The sequence below is a fragment of the Manis pentadactyla genome, chromosome 7 (assembly GCF_030020395.1).
Source record: "Manis pentadactyla isolate mManPen7 chromosome 7, mManPen7.hap1, whole genome shotgun sequence".
NCBI lineage: Eukaryota > Metazoa > Chordata > Mammalia > Pholidota > Manidae > Manis > Manis pentadactyla.
In genome coordinates this window covers 10,910,884-10,933,467 of record NC_080025.1, presented here as the reverse complement: position 1 = coordinate 10,933,467, position 22,584 = coordinate 10,910,884, and the positions used below count along the sequence as shown (strand labels likewise).

Genomic DNA, 22,584 nt, shown 5'->3' with positions numbered 1-22,584 from the left:
CTCCCCTAATTATCTAATTTTGTACTTTCCAATGTTTTGCAGCTGCATACCCCTGATACCCACACTCTTGAGTGGTGATGGGCTGTATTCATGGTGCAATAAAATAATGTTAACAATACTAACAGTCATAGTGAAAATGAGAGCTGATAGTTCCTTAATCATTTTTTTGTTCCAAGCACTTCTCTAAGTCTGTTGTTTTTCTAGGTGTATTACATATATTATTTCATTATAAGTATTAACTCCTCACCATCCCATGAGATATGTACTGTCCCCCATCTTATAGTTGTGGACACTGAGGCATAGGGCATGTAAGTAATTCGCCCCAAGTCGTGAAGCTAGTAAGTAGTAGAGTTATTATTTAAACCCAGGCTGTCACTTTTAATTACTACACTATATTGGCTATGATGGAAAAGGATATACCTGATAACTGTACGTACAGGAGACGGTGTAGTATAATGAAATGAGGCCAGAGGAGCTACAGTCCTTTCTCTTTATTTAGCTCAATCCAGAGGGTTACGCTAATTCTACTCCTCAGTTTATCTGGCACTTTATCTTTTTTGATCCATGCAGGCTCCTACGTGTATGTACAAGCACTTCTTTTAAACCATAAAACACCCACCATTCCTATGCATGATACAATTTTCCAAGAAATTACTAAAAAAATTATGACTCAGTTTGATGAAACAAAATAATATATATTAAACCGGTCACATGCCAACAACAAATGGAGAAATACTGGCCTTGCTCAGATAACAATTCTTACTACCTAGCTCTTCCTGGCTCCCTTAATCTCCTCCCTTCACGCATAACAGTCCAGGTTTCAATACCTCATGGCAAGTAACAGGAAAAAATTGTTCTTAAGCAATCACTGCCTCTTTTTTCAACTTTTGGCATTTTGACGGTGCGGCGGTTATGCCCTATAATCAAAGGAAAACATAAACCGGTCATCTCCTAGCAATTCACTGAAGACTGCTCGCAGGAAATAATTTGTGTGGCTGAGTCTGAGTGCATATAACTTTGAACTTTGAAGCCAACAGAGCTCCTGCACTGGCTATTAACTCTTTTCAGTATCCTGCAAACAGCAAACCTGTTTTTGATGGTGTTGGAGGAACACTGCACTAAAATGTTCCAAGCATAGGCAGTTTTATGTGATGGAGACTGAAGAGGTTTATAATCTTTTTGTTGTTAAAAATCTGATTGCAATAAAATGTCACTAGTGATCAAAATCACTTTGTTGCTCTGCAGTTTCCTTGTTCCCAACTCTCTAAAGTAAAGGGCCATCTGTCACCGAGGGTTGGCCCGCGAGTCCTTGCCTTCTCTGAAGTTTTCTCTCAGGGGGCTTATCTGCCCCCACGGTCTGGTGTGCTGGGAGACCATCAATCAAAACCAGCTCCCAGCCCCTCTCAGACGCCACTGCTCTTGGAGCTTCATGCACAAATGGAAGGTGCCATCAACACAGATTTCCTTGGCCATCTGTGCATTAAGGGAACAAATGTGACTCTAGGAGAATTCACTTCATCTCTTCAAACCAAGATCTGGCACACTCCTTTAAAAAAGTGGTCTATCAAAAGAGAAAACCTGGCTAGGGAATTCATCTGAATGAATAACCAGGGCAAGAAAGGGACCCATATGAAATGACCCAGCCACTAGGAACAGGTATCAACACCAAAGAAACATTCACTTTGGACAGCAGTGGTAGTTAACATTTTTGGCATTATGTGCCAGACCCACTTCTAAGTGCTTTCTGTACATTAATCACTGGATCCCTCACAGCCTGAGGAGGTTGGCACCCTTGTCATCCTTATTTATAAAGGAGGAAACCCAGTGCAGTTCAGAGAGAGCATGAGTAAGTTGCCTGAACTTCTCCATGTGGATACGGTGGGCCCGGCTTTTAACCCAGTTGGCCTGGCCCCGAGTCTCGGCTCTTGCTCACCACACCCACCCGCCCCAGCAGCAGGCATTATTCTGCACCGACCCCATTTCTCTGTCTGGAAACAGGGCAGAAGGTGATGCAACAGTTCTTGGAAAGAGCTCATATGTGGATCACAAACATTAATTCTGAAACTTTTTCTATGAAATCCTCTGATAATACAGAAATTGTGTCTATTTCTGTTTATTATGATGAGGAAGAAGACTTTTGTTTTTAGGTCTCTTGCTTGCGGTTTGTATATAGAAAAGTATTCTCGTTCTGAGCAGACTAAAGAAATGAAATAGACTGAGTTTGCAGTGCTCTACAGCGGAGTGACGTTGTGGAACAGTGTGCACTGAGCAAGAATAGCCTTCTTTCAAAAATATTCTGCTACATAGCCCAGAAACATGGAGCAGGTAGCAATATTTGTCTATTGACCATTGAGTAGTTTTCATTTATTATTTATGATCTCTCTTTAATCCATTTATAGCCAAGAGAGGGAAACATGAATGGAAGCTGTCCCTCATGCATAATCCTAAAGAATTTGGATTCTGTCTACATTTTCAGTCTTTTACATTTTAAATTGTTGGGCCCCAGACATTTTCTACTCACTATATAAAATAGTTTTTAAACTACTTTTATCAAAATAATTACTGAAGTCTAATGGAGTGTCTTTTAATGCTGGTAAGTCAGGACTTAGGAAAAAGTACTTAGATTTATCAATACTTTCCCTGATTTAAAAATTACACTTCATTTTTATTTGGCCTTAATTATTCTGGGATAAACTGTTTTTTTCTTTAATCTTAAAAGTTATGTTATTTTGTTTACATCTGTCCCTTTGACCTTGTCATAGGCCTTTGACCAACATCATTATCTCTTTATTAGAGTGCAGGAGTATTTCTTGGAGAGAAAAGTTATAAACTGCTAGAGACTAAATTAATATTAACATAGAATGAAGATTGTTAGTTAAGTCATCCCTTTTTTTGCCTGATTACCTTACTATTAAAATGGGATAATCACACTGTATGCCTGTTAAGGCAGCATAAATATTAAAGATACCTCCTTTTCTCTTAATATCACTCTCTCGGCTTACATAAATTATATAAGCATGCTTTCCAAAAGTAGTATATAAAGCTAGTGAATATGTAAAACAAATTTGTTTTTATTTGCAAACAAATTCATAGATTTACTAGAAAATCTTGATAGTTCCTAAAACCTATCATGAAAAATGCCATTGCAAAATAGTTTTTTTTAACAATAATTTACAAGCCTTTAACTTGTGCTTCAAAACCACAATTCCCTATCTTTTCAAAGCTATGTGTTCTTAAAATGACTTAGGTGAAAGTTTAAAATTATTTGAAATACACAGATAGCAAGACGATATTACCATAGTCCCCTCTAATCCACACGGTTTATTTTCCAAGACCCCCAGTAGATGCCTGAAACTGCAGATAGTACCAAACCCTATACACACTCTGGTGTTTCCTATACATACATACCTATGACAAAGTTTAATTTATGAATAAGGCACAGTAAGACATGAACCATGATAACTAAAAATAGACAAATTATAGCAATACATTATAGTAAGAGTTATATGAATGTGGTCTCTCTCTCAAAGTATCTTATTATACTGGACTCACCCTTCTTCTTGTGATGATGATGATGATGATAAAATGCCTACCTGGTAAGATGAAGTGGGGTGGATGACGCAGCATTGTGACTTAGCGCTAGGCGACCACTGACCTTCTAATGCTGTGTCTGCAGGGCGTTATCTGCTTCAGGACTGTGTTTGACGGTGGGTGACTGAAACAGCAGAAAGCAAACCCTGGTGAAGGAGGACTACTGTACTTACTGCTGTTCTAAAATATATTTTTGCTCAATTTTAGGTTACAAGGTCTGTGTGATGAAGAGGTAGAAAAGAGCCTAAGGCAAATTTAAATAAAGATAAGCATTGTTCACGCAATCTGCCTTTATTCTACATGATGCCAGCTTAGTGTATTCATGGAACCCGAGCATTGACCATTGACCAAGTATAGACCAAGCCCGGAGTCAGAGGCCTGGCTAATGATGTGCTTTGAGGCTCACAGTAAGATAGTGCAGACAAATATCCTTCACTCCAGCCTGCCGTTATTCAGGATCCCTTTAGAAAGCAATTGAAGACAACCTATTAAAATGCAAGTGTGTTATTTTTATAAGGCAATACCTCATTACTCATAATCTTAACAAAACTCAAGGAAATTCGATGTAAGATAGGAAATCAGCCACATATCCAATTAAATAATGAGGGTTGTGACTGCTAAGAAGTAATTGTTTTCAGTATGCTTAGGATAGGTGGTAGCTATTCTATCACATTTATGGATTGAAAATTAAGATCATGAGTAGTGGTGGTGATTCCTGATTTCACTGAATTATGCCAGCATTGTTACATCATGATGTTTGTCCAGTTTCATGTGAGAAGACAACAAAGGCAAAGAATGGTGTTCAGTATGAATATATGGCAATATTAACTTATGCAGTGCTGCAATATAATGACAGGGGACCAATTAGCAAATAGTAATTATAGCTTCTACTCATCAATTTTTAAAGGACTGACTTGTCTCACTCTTTGACTTTTTCTTGCACTCCTGTCCATAAGAGTAGTTAGTACTTCCTCCAGCTGCCTAAGTGGCAAAGCTGATAGAGTTGATAAAGCTGCTGAAGTTAGTGAAGTTGACCACCTCTTTGCATTTCCTAAAGGACAAAAAGTTTGAGCTCAGCAATTGGTGATACTCATCGACCCTGTGTGGAGCCACAGGATGTCGGTGTGCGGGCGGAACCCCATGACTGAATTTCCTGCCTCTGAATCACATTTTCCTCATAACAGTCCCCAGTGTTCTGAGCTTACATTCTCAGGAAAGAGATAATATACAAACATATAAGATGGAAGATGTTAAGAAATGCTCTGGAGAAAAAAATTTTGTAGAGGGTAAAAGAAGAATGGAGGAGGTTATTTTACAGGGGTGGCTAGGAAAGGTCTGTCTCTGGCAAGGTGGCATGTGGGCCCTGACTTGAAGAATGAAAGGAGAGAGCAAACATTCTGGGATCATCGTTCAAGGAGCATGTTCATGACATCGTTCATGACATGTTCAAGGAGCAGGGAGATGGTCAGGGAGCCTGCAGGGGAGAGAGCACGGGTCACAGTGGCAGCAACAAAGCCAGGACACGGGGAGAGCCCAGGACAGGGAGGAGCCCAGGAGAAAGTACTTTCGCTCACATTTTGGAGACATCATTCTGAGTACTTAGGAAACAGTAGATGGCAAGTGATGAAATGGAGGTAAGGAGACCAATCACATGGCTACTGAAATAGCCCAGACACAGACTAAGATGTAAGGTGGTAGGGAAGAAGGTGATGAGAAGTATTTGGATCCTGGACACACTTTGAAGGCACAGAGTAGGATTTGCTCAGCAATGGAAGAGGAATATGAGTCAGGCCATGTTTCTGTTTTTGGTCTGGACAACAGAAACAGTCACGCTGTTTACAGAGGAGTGGAATGCCCTAGGGGAGGGCAAGCCATGCGCCTGGTGGGCATCCCAGTGGACACAATGAGGAGGCAGCTCACATGCCAGGTCTGGCATTCTGGGGGCAGGTTGGGGCATGAGAAGTAGATTTAGGAATCTTCAAATTGCTATAATTTAGGTTATATAGCCCTGCTTTCAAATCTTACTTTTTCTTGCTTTCTTGTTCTGATTTGTATCTTACTCTGCAACTGCCTCAAGTATCATCTCCCAAACCCCAACATAAGATTGGGAATTTTGCTTGGGAGGAGTATAGACCTAATTGTGAGGAAAGATAAAAAATGCAAAAAAGTGATGGGAGTTGAAAACATGGAAAAAAGGTGGTAGGACACCAAAGACGTGCCTCACCTGCTCCGTGACTTTTGCAGGCATTTTGACCCTCGGAAGGCACTTGGATGATATTGTACAGCAAGAGTCCACATGAACTGAAACATTGGTTAGACCTGTAACATTTCTACAAATTTCTCTAGTTGAACATGGGAAACTAAGTATCTGTACTAAAAAGTTATCTAGATCTGTTACACAATTCTATCTTGCTGAATTGTAGAAGGCATTAAATTGATTTTAAATTAATTCCAAATATCTGATTAGTGGGATCCTCATTATGTTTTATACTGTTTATTCACAATTTGCAAACAGGGCTATGACTCCGTTTTGTGTCTCTTATAGCCCATTAATGTTTACCTGAAGCGCTTGGTTTCTCTAAGATCCACTGGGCAACATCATCTACCTCCACCTACTGGGCCAGGCCACCCCCTCGCCTACGCACGGTGTGGGCAGCAGTCAGGCACATGGTTGTTTCTGTCATCTGTGCCAACACTAAACACAACTCAGGTTCCCCAACTGGTAAGGCAGTGGCTCCCACACATGCAAGCAGCTGTGTATCCCACAAGAAGCAAAGACAAAAACACGTTTGTGCTGGAAACTTAATGACCATTATACAAATCAGGGCACCATGTTATCATGCAGAAAAGAGCTGAAGTGGTAAATATGGGGGAAAACACATTCAATCCATCTTGAAAACTGGAGGTGAATGTAGATCTAATGAAAAACACAAGAACTCAATCAGACACAATCAGCAGCAGAAAAATTCCCTTTTGTCTATTTAACAAAAAATGACATAAGTAATAAGTTTGAATGCCTTGGACCATTGGGCCACTGACATGCTTTTATTTTCCTTCCCAGATGAGGAATAAGGGACTGAGGATCTCTGGGCCAGGGAAAGTTTTGTGAGAGCAAAGCTAAAATAATAATGGTGACTTTGAGTCCACGGAACAAGAATCACAGCTGGCCTGCATTAATGACAAGTAGAGGCCTAGTCCCCCTTGTGCTACCGATGAGGAAACAGAGGCCAAAAGTAGAAGGCACTTTGTCTTTTCCCTCAACATCCTTGTAACATAGCTAGAATGGTGGTACATAAAAAAAGTTAAATAAGATGGTAGTCTATGCATGGCATAGAAAGAAAGCCTACAGAAATATACAAAGATGTGGGTGCTTGGCCTGGGGTGAGTGGATACAAAGGGCTTGGACTAAACTTTGAAAAGCATGTGAGTGCTGTTTCACTAAGGACAGATGGAAATTTGAGGCAATCAAAGATATCAAAGGGAGCAGAAAGGTTCATGGTAGGGAGCAGCAGGTCCACTTTTCTGCTGTGCACAGGCATACATTACAGTCTTTTAAATACAGGGTTGTGGGTGTGCTCTAATTTGCATATATGCTTTTTTTTTATGTCATTGAAAAAGTAAAAAAATGCATCACAAACACTTGGAAAATAGGAGGAAAAAGTCATTAATAATTATCCTTACCCTAATACCAAAGATTTTTCATTCTTTAAATCCTCCCATTTAGTTTCAGCAAAATGAAAGCTCTTTTATTGTAAATTGACTTGCTTTTTACTTAAGAAAAGAGCTTAAGAGCTCTTCAGTTTGCCAAAAATTTCTGACAAACAACAGAGGAGGGATTCAATTTATACCGAATCAGCTCTGGCTTCTATTTTAAGTGTTGATGTATATTGAAAAATCTGCATAAAGAAAAAGAAAAGAGAGAGATTCATACACACTTAGAGATAGATACAGGTGTAGATAAGGTTTGGAAACCCAGAAACAATGTTTGAATTCAAATTGTAAAAGATAGTATATAAGAGCAATGATAAAGATGATATTAAACTGTCTTGAAAGTATTTTATTTGTATCTTTGGAAGAAGCTCACTTTTAAAAGGGTACTGACTGTGAGGCCTTGACCGCTTTGCCTTAATGACTTGATGGCTGTCAGAACTGCATATGCTTCTTTGGCCTTTCCTTTTTTTATCAGCATGACCAGGAAAGCCCTGGGAAAGGAGAGAGACAGAAGCAGGTGGCACAGAGGGTGGCAGGATAAGTGAGATTGTCCCAGGAAGAACTGAAAATAGCTAATTAGTCTTTTGCCAAATGTATATGAGGTAATTTACTTTTTATAAGGTTCATTCCGCTGAATAAAATGATTTCATTTTTGAATGTTCCTGTGATTTTAACTAAAATGTGACTCATCCATCTAATGGTTCATTCTTCCTCTTGAGACTAAACCTTCAGAATTGGGATGAATTTCTTAATGAATGGAACCATAAAAGGTGGCTTTGGTCCTTGCAAAGTAAACAAATGCTCTATGTGCTTCCTATCTTTGTATTTTACATGTGTCTATGATAATAGTTTCTTGATCAGATGTTACTGATTATGGGTTATGTAGTGACACATATAAACTTTAGGAAAGACATGCTTGATGTGTTGGTCACAGCTACCAGACATTTTTGAGAATGCTGTACTGACTGATGAGAGTTTTTGCTCTTCATCTAAGAGCATCCCTTCCTCTGAAAAGTGAAAATCCAAGTCACCTCTGCCTTCAACTCTATCTGATTATGTGGGAGCCACCCAGGGACCAGATTGTGCTGTTTGCACAAAAGCACAGAAGTCTGGGCTCCTTCGAGGAGGATAAAAATGGGCCTGGAGCATCCTATGGCTGTGATCTAGAATGATGCGCCCAGAGACGGCTGTGAGAAACGCACCGGAGAACTGCCACCACTGGCTGGGAGGCACATCTTCAGCATCAAAAGCAGTGGGCATCTCAAATTTGCAAAGAGCCTTGTGTCTATGATAAAAAATATACAAGGAGGCTCATATGAAATATATTTTACGGTAGTTATAACATGCATGAGCATTTTCACTATTGCTTATTACAAGATGTTCTTACTATACATTGATCATTCCAAATTATGATAGTCCTACTGTCAAATTTGGTCAATAGCCAAGTTATACATTATAAACTGTTGTAATCCTTCAGATTCTCAGATCTAAGAAAGACATTGTAGTGCAGTGTTTGAGGACCTAAACTCTGAAGCTAAACTGCCTGGGCTTCCAAGCTTGGCCCTGCTCCTTAATAGCTGTGGGACCTTGGGCTAGTTTCTTAACTTCTCTGGGTTTTCAGTGTTGTTTTGTTTTGCTTTGTTTTTATCAGTAAAATAACAATAGGATCTTCCTTATTTGGTTGTTTGAAGGTTTACGTGAATTAATATATGTGAATATACTGTTAGAACAATTATTGGCACACAGAAAGCACTTCAGTAAGAGCTATTATTATCACTTAAGCTCTCTGGCAAGCAGTTAATTAACAAGCAAAGCAATAAGACACATGTACATAAATATTCATGGCAGCATTGTTCGAAATAGAAAAAATCTAGAAGCAACCCAAACACCCAGAACAAGAAAGTAGATATATAAATTGTGATATATTCCACTCCAATATTATACAGGAGGCAAATGAACATATTACAGAAACAAGCAACAATATGGATGAATCATAGCAATATAATTATATCCAGCATGATGACATCATTGTAAAGATAAAAACAGCTAAAATAAATATACTTGTAGAAGACACATATTCAGTGAAACTACATATAAAGGAAGGCAAAATAATGATGCACCTACAATTTGGAACGATGTGTGGGGAGATGAAGGCTGGAATAATTGTCGAGACCATCTGATTAGATGTATGTTCTTATCAAAGTCTGCTTTTTGTTTTAGATGGTGGTTGTGTAGTGACAAGGAAGGAAGGGAGGGAGGGACAGAAGGAGATGATAAGACTTTGTTATGAACCAAGGATTACAACGTATCCAGGCGTACACTTGAGACACCTCATCCCCACCAAAATAACAAGCATTGTCCATTGTTATAAATCAATTCCACTAATGTTATATTGCAAGTAACTAAAAGATAACAAAACCAAGAGATTATTTGTTTGCTTTGTGTTGATTTGATTTGGGTTGGGATAAGGAGTGTTAGGATTGATATAAAGAGCTTATGCACTAAGGATTTTCTCAAATATTATTAGCCTTCTTCTCTTAGAAAAACAAAACAACAGGTCATGCTAGTGTTCACGGTTCAGGCAGTGAAGATACTTTGTTTAAAATGTATGACATAGATGGGTAACTTAAAGTGTTTGTTAAATCAATGTGGCGAGCATGGCATGACTACTATTGATACTCAAGGACCCCAAATAACTTAAGTTCACACCTCAAACAAAACCACCCTACTTGCCAAGATAGTGGCTCAATCAATCACAACATTAGCCAACATTTTTTATAATGGATTAATTAATCCATTTTTATTAATGGATTAATTAATTAGTTAATGGATGTTACTATTTCCATTTCCAGAATGCATAGTGCTCATCTGCTAGAAAATACTGGTGAGGTTTGAGGAGAAGTCCCAGCATGAAATGGGAAATAAATATGAAGTATATTTGAATTATCATTTATATGTACCAATTTAGAAATGGGGATAATTGGATAAGGGTCTAGGCTGTCACTCCTCATAATGATATTAAAAGCTGGGTTTTGAGCAAAGCTAGCATAAGTACTTAAACTACATAAAATAAACCTTTTTTGAAACATTCACTAAACATAAATTGACATCATATATATAAATCGTTCTTACGTTAATTAAAATAGGACTCTAAAGGACCCATTTTTGGTATTATTAACTCAGTTGAAGAGTTAAATCTTTATTTTTAAAGGAAAATAAATTGTTTCTTCATGAACATTCCCTAATTCATACTTCTCCCTAATTCAGATTGTCTTTCCCAATCATTTTAAATTAGTAGTACATTTATCATATAGTAGCCTTACTAGTAGCCCAGTATATTAAATCATGATTTATGTTAAGTAAAGATTCTATTTCCATAACTTCTGAAAAGGGGACGGGCTGACTGAAATTTTTCTATGTCATAAGACTTTGGCAGTTTGTTTGTGAGCCTGATACAGAACTTTTTCAACAGTAACCTAAGCATGGAACAGTGATCGTGCACGTGAAAAATAACTGGAAATGTCACTGTACTTCCCATGCTATTGTAATTTAGCAAGCGATGACAAGACTGATTCGTCTAATAAGAAATGTCATGACAATATTGGTTTGGAACACAGTGTGCTTAGATCTCTCAGCCTTTTGTCTCCTCAAAGGTCAACAGACTTCACTCTTTGAAATACGAGATATGCAGAGAACATAGCATTTGGAATGTGAAGCTGCATTCATGATTTATCTGTTTTGAAGGGCTTCTCTACTGCAAACTCTAATAGAAAACAAAAATACCAGTGATTCTTGTCCCCTCTATTGTCCCTTCCACTACACCACCCATGATGAAGAGGCTTTAAAAAGGTGGTGACGATTCATTGACTGACGTTTATTTTTATACAAATTGTTTTGGTGTAGATTTATAAGATGGATATTATCTTAGGAGAGATGAACTCCTAAAACTGATAATCTCAGTTGAAGGACACTTGAAATAACATGGGAAGAACATTATTGAGAGAGTTCTACAGACAGCACTTCTGGAGTGAAGTGAACCGTGCAGCTAACAGAAGTCAGCACTGGCTGATTTTGATGGCTTGGCCTTGTGTTAATATACCTCTATCTTATCCGGATGCTCCCAGAAGTAAGGATCTTTAAAAGTCTCTTTCTTCTGAGTTTCCATATGCAAATGAGTCAATAAAAAATCTTCACTTGCAGTTAGAGCTGTTTGATATCACATACAGTCGTGCTGGTAAGCATATTGGTTTGCACCAATATGTTCAATAAATGATAGTCAACTAAATACACCTTTCTCAGACTTAGGAAGATTTCAGACCATAAAAAGACCTTATGTACTTTTGAGTTTTAAAACAAGCCCTGTGTTTTATAAGTTAAAAAGCTGAGGCTCAAAGAAATACAGTGATTTGCCTAGGCACACATTCACACATAAGATTTAATTACTGACTCCCACTTTAATACAATGAATATAATGGAATATGAAGAGCATGTAGCTGAAAGATCCCTAAAACCTGGGTTGCTGAATCCTCACTCTGCCACTTCTAGCTCTTGATAAGCACAGATGAATATTTTTGAAGTTGCCACTTTCACAAAAAAGTTCCTATCTTTTTGGCCCACTCATTATCTGTTGCTCCCCCCACCCGACATGAGCTCCATTTTCCTTCTTTAAGATCTGTGAGATATAACTGACACATAACCTTGTGTAGGTTTAAGGTGTGCAACATATTGATTTGATACATTTATATGTTGTACAATGATGAGCTACATTTTCTTACCCTTAATTCAGACACAGGAAGGACAGAAAGCCTACATCCTAACACCAATGAGTTTATTTTAGACATTTTCTGTGCACTGTAGAAAAGTGGTCACTTTCTTGGTTGCAACATGCTGTCTAGGTTTCCACTACCAAGTGCTGCCAGAGAAATGAGGAAGTGCTTTGGCTCTTCATCACAAAGAAGAAACGCTGCTGAAGTCAATGAGTATCAGACCTGTCATGGGATGTTCATGCAGACCCCGCCTCCACTGTGAACCTGAGTGGGATAGCAGAGTCCATGTGAGCATGAAACCCATGGTGGGTGTGAAGGTCATGACCCCATGTCTTTGCCCACCCTGGAGGTGAAACCAGCCTGCCCTGAAAGAGTTCAAGTACTGTGCAGTTGGGATGTGAAGATAAAATATTTTCTGCTTTTCAAAGAGCAGGGAAAAGTCCAAGGTAAAAGGAAGAAAAAGGAGAGCTTGTTTCCATAGATAAAAGGAAACAAAGACATTTTATCCACAGATTTTTTTAAAAAGACTAGCAAAGAGTAATCAAATAAGACTTAACTACATGTTAAAATATGTCCTGCAATTACCACGTGTAGATTTAGCCACCAGGCAAAATATAGAAGGATTAAAAATCTCAATGAAAACATGAAATTACGAAATGACAAAATCTTTGTTTCAAGTATGTTTCAGTGTTCTCCAATGTATAATGTGAGTATAAATTTGTATGTTGTTTTCTTTGCCTATTTTTGGTGGGTTGAGTGAAAGTTTTGCTTTAAATAGTGGCAGGGTATGAAGGACTATATTAGGTATAAAAAAGGAACACTGAGAACATGTGAGTTGGGTAGGAGCTAAAAGTGAGGTCATTTGGGTTGGCATTTGCTGAACAAAAAGGCAATAGATATCAACCCCCATTTTGTTCCATAATTCAGAAATCTTAAAGCATTTGGTTCTAGGATGGACTGACCTCTTGCTGATGAGAGATGTAAACCCAGCATTGAGGAACAGTCTCATTTGGATAGCATGTCTTAAATTCAGGTACATCTTAAGAGAATATTGAAAACTTCTGGTTGCAACTGCTACCCATGAATTTGCATTATTGGAGAGCATTAGCCCTAAGAGCCACCAGGATGATTTCCCTGAGATGATTAAAAAAACAACCGGTACATGTGGATTATTTTTCTTCCTGCTGCTAACACTCATCTAGCAGCTCAGCTCACTACTGTCTTTCCACCAGGTTTCTCAGTGGCCTCACCCAGCCAACCTTCAGTGTTCAGTGACAGCCTCTAAAGCCTGCCTAGCTACTCACATCCACACCAGGCTGGCTCACAGACAAACACCAACAGTGGACATTTTCAAATCAAGGCAACAAGGCATCCCACAAAAGTGGGATTGTAACCTTTCTTGATTTATACAACCACCATTCATTTGTATACTGATTTAATTATATTTCTAAGCAACTATGTCATACTGAGCTCACAGGCCACTGAAGCCCCTAAACTTATTTCAGATAGTTTTGAGAAATCAATCCTTTCAACCTAATCATTCAATGATTTGGTTTAGTTAAATTTCAGGACTTATTATGCATCCCTGTTAAAGTTCAGTTTAGTCTATCAAGATAATCTGTGTTTCTGTTTATTACCTATTCCTCTCGCATGTGTATATGTTCCATAGAATTGATAAGCATGCCACTTTGACCCCCCCCCCCCCAAAAATAAAGACACAGCCAGGGAAAGGTGCTCTTGAAAATGATCTTTCATTCACTGTAGTCATTTCATAAAATGATTTTTCATTGTGAAAGGATTTCCTCGTCAAGTTAACTAACACACCCTCACCTCATCTACCTCCATACATACTTTTTTTCTTGGCAGAAACAATTAAGCTCTATTCTCTTAGCAAATTTCAATCATACAATATAGTATTGTCAATTATAGTTACCAAGTTTTACATCTCATCTTCAGAACTCATGTATGTTGAAAACATACAAATTTATACTCACACTATACACTGGAGAACACTGAAACTTATTTGAACCAAGATTTTGTCACTTTGTAATGTTTATGATTCCACTGAACACATTCACCTGCAGTGCAGAGATGTCATGAAGACTTTTGCCAAATTTCATACTACAACCTAGTGAACCATTCTTGCACTTCAAAGAGCAGTATATAAATGATAATAGTAATAATATCACATTTCTGATATCAGAAATGGCTTTAACATTAAAAATATCTACTTTTATTACCTATTTTCATTGGATTCAAATGAGGAGTGTCATAAGCTGTCTATGTCTACTCTTCAACAGAAGGAAAAAAAGAAAAAATTTTAATAAATTCAAAATTTCTTCAAAGACAGTATTTTTCCCATTGGCCCCTTATTTTCTCCTTTGGATTTTCTAAAATTGGTCCAGTTACCTTAAGATGTATGTGAAGTGATTTCAGATACAGTTCCATTCTAGATAAACTTTGCAAGAGAAATATTGATTTAAATTTTAAGACTTAAAGACCAAAGTGGAGCAAATTTCTACCAATGGCCCCTCAAAAATCTCAAATTCCACATAGCAATTGGTTCCACTATTTCACATCTGAGACACATTCATCCAAATTTATAATAATACTGGCAGCACACAATGGCTTTGGCACTGCTAAGTTATACAAACACTACTTCAGGCATTCAGGAAACAGGTGTGTTCAATCTGAAGAAAAATGTGACTGTTTCTTTGTTAACAAAAAGCAGGATTATTAACTGCAGTCATTTCACAAAATAACACTGCCATCGAAATACATTAAAATAATCATACTTATTAACCTAAAATTCTGAGGTTTTTGAAAAAATAGCAATAGCCATTGATGTGGGTTTGAATCTAAGTAACACTTTCTGTTTGGACTTGTGCAGTAGTTGGGCAAAAAGAATCCTTGACATAAGCAACTATTATTTCCATATTAGTCTTAGAGGAGTAAATATATAGTCTGCTGATAAAAGCCCTTATTTATTCATTAACCAGTTTAGCCTTCTGCCACACTTCTGACATCTCATTCTTTCCTCAAAACCCTGCAGAATGATTCAGTCCTTAATTAAGCACCATGCTTAATGTAATGTATTGTAATTAATTATAAAGTGTTGGGGGAATTATCCTGATTTCAAATGACATTTTAAGATGCCTCAAAGGGACATAGCTGTTCTTCACTAACAAGCAGGGGAGCAAAGCTACTTTTGAGTGTCAGCTTGTTGCTATTTGATCTTGGGGCAGTCATTTTTCTTATCCTGAAATCCTTAATCTCAGAAATGAAATGATAGGTCTAAGGCCCTATTCAGAAGCTGTGATTTAAAAAATACATCATAAAGTGGTACTTCTGTATTCCTACCAGAACATTTAATATTTGTTTCCACTTAAATTCTAAGTATGATACATGCAAAACTAAACTAGATCACATTATTTCATATCATATGTTTTGTGATATTGGCATGTAAAATTTAAATGAAAGGTTCAAAGTATGCATATAAATGTAAATGTGTAAAATGCATAAATGTAAATGAAAATTTAAAATATGGGAAAACTTAGCAAAGCTAAAAATTTTTTTAAATGATTCCTTTATGTTTTAATTTCTTTACATTGACCATACTTCTTAAATTTCAAATTTATGGAAGTGTAATTGACATATAAAATTTTAAGATCTCTCCCTAATTTTCCCACTCCCTTCCCCAGTCCCTGGCAACCACTTTCCTACTCTGTTTCTAAGAGTTTGGAATTTTTTTCTTTTTTAGATTCCATACGTAGGTTACATAATGCAATATTTGTCCTTCTTTGTGTCACTTATTTCACTTAGTGGACTTAATTCACTAAGCATAATACCCTCAAGATCCATCCATGTTGTTACAAATGGCGGGATCTCCTTCTTTCTCATTGCTAAATAATATTCCATTTTATATATATATATATATATATATATATATATGTATGTATGTATGTATGTATGTATATATGTATGTTGTATATCTTGACTGTTGTGAATAATGCTGCAGTGAACATGGGAGTGCAGATCTTCTTCAATATCCTCTGTTCATTTCCTTTGGATACATAACTCCAGTGCGATTTTTTGAGAAAAACTCCATACTGTTTTCCATAGTGGGTGTGTCAGTTTATTTCTAACAGTACACAAGGGTTCCCTCTTCTCTACATTCTCATGAACACTTATCTCATCTTGTTGAATTTAGCCATTTTGATGAGTATGAGGTGATATCTCGCTGTAGTTTCAATCTGCATTTCCCTGACGATTAGTGATAGTATCTTTTCATGTACCTGTTGGCCATTTGCATGTTTTCTTTGAAAAAATGTCTATTCAGTTCTGCTGCCCATTTTTTAAAATTGTTTTCTGGGGTGTTTGTTTTGTTTTGTGTTTTTTGCTATCGAGTTGTATTGAGTTTTTATATATTTTGGATATTAGCATCTTATCAGATACATGATTTGCAAATATGTTCTTCCATTCTATAGGATGCCTTTTCGTTTTGTTGATGGTTTCCTTTGCTGTGCAGAAGTTCTTAGTTTGATGCAGTCCCACTTGCTTTTTTTGCTTTTGTTGTCATATCCAAAAAAAAAATATTTGCCCAGACTGATGTCAAAGAGCTTACCCACTCTGTTTTATTCCAGGCTTTCTATGGTTTCAGGTCTCATGTTCAAGTCTTTAACACATTTTGAGTTAATTTTTGTGTATGTTATAATACAGGGGTCCAGTTTTTCTTTTGCATGAGGCTGTCCAGTGTTCCCAGCACCATTTATGGAAGACACTGTCCTTTTCCCATTTTATATACTTGGCTCCCTTGCCTTAAATCAATTGACCAGACATGCATGGGTTTATTTCTTCTCTCTTTATTCTGTTCCATTAATCTGTGTATTCTTATGCCAATACTATACTGTTTTGACAACTGTAGCTTTGTAATATACCTTGAATTGTGAACCACCTCTGTTCTTTCCCAAGATTGCTGTGGTTATTCAGGATCTTCTGTGGCTCTGTGCAAATTTTAGGATTGTTCTATTCTGTGAAAAATGCCATTGGAATTTTGATAGGGAATTCACTGAATCTGTAGATTGTTCTGAAGTGGTATGGACATTTTAACAATATCAATTATTCTAATCCATAAGCATGAAATATCTCCCCATTTATTTGTCTTCTTCCATTTCTTTCATCAATATCTCATAGTTTTCAGTATATAGGTCTTTCACCTCCTTGGTTAAATTTATTCCTAGGTATTTATTCTTTCTGATGCAACTGTAAATGGGATTGCTTTCTTAATTTCTTTTTCTAATATTTCATTGTGAGTGTACAGAAACACAAGTGATTTTTGCATATCGATTTTGTATCCTGGAAATTTACTGAATTTATTTATTAGTCTGACAGTGTTTTGGTGGAGTCTTTGAAGATCTGCTATATCTAATGTCATGTCATCTGCAAATAGATGGCTTTACTTCATCCAAATTGGAAAGGAGGAAGTAAATGGTTCTTCTAAAAAAGTTCAAACCTTCTCAAAATAGAAATTTGTGGTACTCTGTACAGCAGTGGAAAGAAGGGGAGACACTTTGACTTAAGGAACTGAATGGCTGTCATCAGGATATTATCACTCTGTAATTTGTCACACAATTTTAGTGTGACATTTTATAGACATCTCTTTCCTCCAACCAACATCTTGGGCTATCAGCTGTCAAAGTTAGTGGAAAAGGTTTTCTTTTAAAGGCTAATTGTCACAGCTTTAAATGTCATTTTCCATTAGGTTCTGTAGAAGTGGGCTAGGAGACAAGGTTTTGATTCAATTATTTCTTTAGGTCTGTCTCCTTTGTTCAATGTAATGTGGGGAAAAGAAAACCTCAGATAAAAGGCTTTGTTTAAGGAAGAAAGAAAAGCTTCCTGCCTGGAAAACGAAATTCCTTTTCAATTCCAGTATGTTGCTAAATTGATAGGGCAGGGGGAGATAACTGGGGATTGGGAGAATACATACAAATCAACCTCACAGACCATAGTTGCTCCCTTCAATCTAAAGCAATAAAATAATGCCCTGTGTATTTTCAGGAAAGTCTAGATTATTTCCTCAAGACTCAATCAAAGCTAAAAGTCTGCCACAAACTATCAGAAATATTGGTGAATGGCGATGCCAGCTTGCAGGACTGGGGATGGTTTGCTGCAGTGCGGGAGGAGGATGGCTTTATCCTGTAGCTTTTGCTACTGCTGAAGAAAATAATGACATTGGAATAAATCATTTGGATGCCTGAAGTGGGCAAAAATGGATTCTGAATCTAGGTCTGCCTGAATCCATGACCAATTCTTCCAACACTACTCAGTTCACCTATAACATGTTCCTGTATTCTAATTAATTCCTCACATGTCTCTTTGATAACGTGCCTGACTTACCAGATCTCCACTAGGGAACTGGTTTGCTTTCATTAGGAATCCACTTGGTTTATGATTTACATAGTAGAAACCAATGGAATTTTCTGTACTATCAAGTTGAACAAATGACTTTGTCTTAGACAAAAAGCTGCATGTGTAAGTACTTAGATGTATCCTCAAGTATTACAATATAAAGGGAAAACATACCTTGAGAGTAGGATACCAGACTAATATAAATCACAGTGTGAAGTGAAATCAGCATCCACTGATAGTTAGGTAAGAGAGTGATTATAGACCTTGGGCTTTGGAATAGCATCAGAAAGAGAATTACCTACCAGGTGATCAACCTCTTCTAACCAGTATGGTCTTTAGGGAAAATCCGTAAGTACTTTAAACAGCTTGTATTGTGTAGTCTCAAAAGGAAAACTGCTTGTTTCCAGTGCTCTTCTTTGGAAAAATTTTCCAGGTATCAAGAAATTTGGTATAATTAAAAAGAACATTTTGTATATTCTTCTGAAAATGATCAATGGATTTTTGTTCTTTTATTCTTCACTATTCATGGTAATGATTTCTCCTTATTCCTAGAAATGATGTTGAATGTGTTCTGACTGCAACATTCATATATAAATGCTGTGGATAATAGGGCTCTTGAATACTAAGGACTCATCTTCAGGCCCCATTAGCTCAGGAACATTGGAAGGAATTTATAGAGTAGTTAAGTGGAAGCCGAGCACGGATGACCACGCCCTCACCAACTGATGGGTTGAACCACCCACCCAGAGGCAAAGGCATCTCTGCGTTGGTGTCATCCACAGGCTGTCAATTCAGAGACACTATTTAGAGGAGGGTTTGAGGTGAATTCTTATGTTTCTAATCTCAGGGACTGTAAAGGACAAAATGAACTATTTGGGGTATTTCCTGGGAGAATTTCAAGGCAGCATGTTGACATATAAGAAAAGATAAAGATAAATGTCAACACCCTAAATTAAGTCATCTGACTATAATTGAAAATGAAATCATTTGGCTTTTATGAATACTTCTAATCCTACCACAGTTAGAGAGAGAGAAATGCACTGACTACTCAAGAGAAGTTTATCCAGAAAGTGTGGTCCATATAGTACTATTCAAAGTAAATTCAGGTTAAAATGTTGTGCATAACCTTAATAGATTTTTATTCTTGTGTTTAAATTTTATCTCTAAAAAAAATCTCAAATCCTGCACTATTTAGACTGCCACTATAACATCCTGCCACTTAGACTGTGTGTTCTTTCTTCTTGGTAATATATGAACTGTAAATAGATTAACTTCAAAATAACCCTAGCAATTTACTGAATTAAAATTATTCCATGGAAAATCTTTTGGGCAACTCCTCATAATAACTGAGCTAAATTTCAGTCCTCTAGTTTTATAGATGGCCTTGGTATTTGAATTTAAAGTCTACAAAAATAAAATGACTTGGCCAAAATGGAGGAGAGGATTTGACCTCTGCTCCTTTCCAGAATGGGATGCCTAATAATCAAAAGAATTTAAGCAGAATTACAACATTATGGGCACAAAGGCATGTTGGTTTTTATGAATAAACAATCAAACATCTTCTTAAGACCTTCATTAAAAAGTTAAATTAACTCATCTATTGTCATATGCATGTTAGGAATAAATGCTGCTCTGATCCATAAGAAAAAATAGAATGTCTGATAATTGAAAGAAATTCAAGCAGAATTAAAAGGCTATAGACCCAAAGTCTGTCGCCAAGGACAATCAGCACAATTCATTGTCATATGCATATTGGGAGAGAAGGCTACCTACGTAACTCAAGAAAAACAAAACTCTATTGGTCTACATACACAAAAAAGAATACATATAAAATTGCCTTTTATATAAAACTTTGGTAAGAACTGAAGTAAATCTAGCTCCTCACCAGCTGTTGAAAATCATTTTGACTCTAATGCACAGACAATTCTTTGGTCTGTGGATTTTCTGCTAAGGTTCAAGGTAGTCTGCATTTTGTGGTCAGTTTTCTTAGTCTTTGCCCTGGTTCAATTCCAATTTAAGAGAGTACTTGAAATACTGTCTCTTCTGGTAGCAGGCAAACACTCTAGGAATTTTCTACTTTCCAGAATAATCTGTGCTTGTTATGTAAATACAACCAGACACTTTTTCAGAACAGAACAAAAGAGATTAAATTTGCTTCAAGTTGTCTAAAGAGAGTTCTCAGTCGTGGATATGTTAATGGCTTTAGTACAAATAATGGAAGCAAAATCATGCATTTTTATTAGTCACCTAAGAAGCCTTTTGGTTTCAGATTCTTCTGGAAAGCTCAATCACTGTGTGTCTTCTTTTAACAACTTGGAAAATGTCTTGCCTGATTAGGAAGTTAGTCATTGAACATGTTGACATCAAAAACAATGTGAGGTTTAAAAACCTCACAAATTACGTTCATAAGTAACAGGATACCTCACTTTAAAGATGAAAAGCTCAAGGATTTGTGGTGCCTTTCTTTGTTCCTGTTAATCCTATTTTACTTTTTAAGTGTCAGATATTTTGCAAGTATCTCCCTCTGAATGCAAACAACAAATGTTGACAATTAGTTCTCTAGCATGATGTATAAAAGATTATTTTATATTAGCAAATTTTATACTCTGAGAGCTAACCTTCCTTCTGTTTGATGTTTTCTTTATCAATCGGCATTGCTCCAGCCCAGACACTATCTTTGCCATTCAGTTTTAAAACTGAGGACAGTTTTAAACATAAAGTGTTCTGAAAAGGGGTAATAAATTAGCATTTGGGGAATGTCCTTACAGTCCTCATTTTCTGGAGACTGTTTATCCCTTCCAGTTCTAGTTTTAGTAGTTGCCTCAGCCGTGATCACAGACATCCCCTGAGGCTTTTCCTTTCCATTTATTTTGTCCTTTTAAGGTGAATATATTAGGGGGTTTGCTACTGAACGATTAAAATAAATGTTTGATGGAGCTTTCTCAAGGCATCTGCACTGACCACCACCGCCTCCTACTTCATTGGCTGTATTAAGACTATCAAATAATTTCTTGGCATTGTGCTACATTTTTCTATGTATTTGGAGGAAACTAAAGTAAAATAGAAATGTGCCTCTTTATTTGTATACACTGAAAAATAACAGGTAAGATTCATCATGGTAAAGTTTCCCTCAGAGAGTTTTTAAAGTCAACTGGCTTGTGAAATTTTACTGTAAAATTCACTGCAACATTATAGTGAGTCTTTCATATGGGACGTGGCGGCTCTAAGCATTACTCCTGCCCTGCGTCAGCCAGGCTGCAAGACAAGAATATGACACTGACCACGAGCAGATAAAACAAAAACAAAGAAATCATCTGTGTTGTCTTCAGTTTATAGCTCTAAAAAATAAATTGGGGTGAATATCAGTACTGTGATCTTATATATCCTGTCTGTTCATTGCTTCAGTATTTATTGAGTACCAACAAGGTATTATCAATTCAATCTAGGTATAAAAAAGATAAAATCATTGTCCTCTTCTTTTGTAATTACATCTCATATAATTTAAGTGTATTGCGTTCATGCTATTTTATTTTGTCATTTCTTCCCCACCCTGGGAGAGAATATAGTATCATATTTAGCTGGTATTCACATTTTTATATTCTTAGCAGAATTTCACAGTAGTAATGAGGAGAACCAGGTTTTCTGTAAGTGATGAACTTCGATGGCCATATTGAAAGAAAATGATAGGCGATGAACAGAGCAGAAATCAAGAGGAAAGGAGGAACAGTGAGAAAGGAGGCGAGGGCAAGAACCCCGGCACGCGAACACGAGAAAGCCAGAAAGCTCATTTGGTGCTCTTTTTTAGAGGTTGAAGAAAAAGCATATTTCTTGAAAGTCTTTCTTTAGATCATGACAGATGATTTCATATCAACACTATCCCTACTTGTCCATGAGGTATACAAACAATGTTTTAATTATCAGATGTTAGAGTGCTCATGTACATGGTAACTGAAGGTGTCGTGTTGGGAAGTCTGTGTTCATCTAATAGGCGCTACTCAGGAGCAAAGGCAGGTGGCCAGGCTGACACACCTCTCGGAGACCTCCCGCTCCTAAAGGATTTGTGTCCTGTGAGAGCATGTCTTCCTCTTTGGTCCTAACTGTATGGATA

The 22,584-nt window shown here is 37.0% G+C and overlaps 1 protein-coding gene across 3 annotated transcripts in view; it reads left to right on the top strand.

The window, feature by feature from the left end:
• The window catches only part of SORBS2 (sorbin and SH3 domain containing 2), a 187,947-nt gene that overhangs the window by 73,865 nt on the left and 91,498 nt on the right, over positions 1–22,584 (top strand). The gene's annotated exons all lie outside the window — the stretch shown is intronic.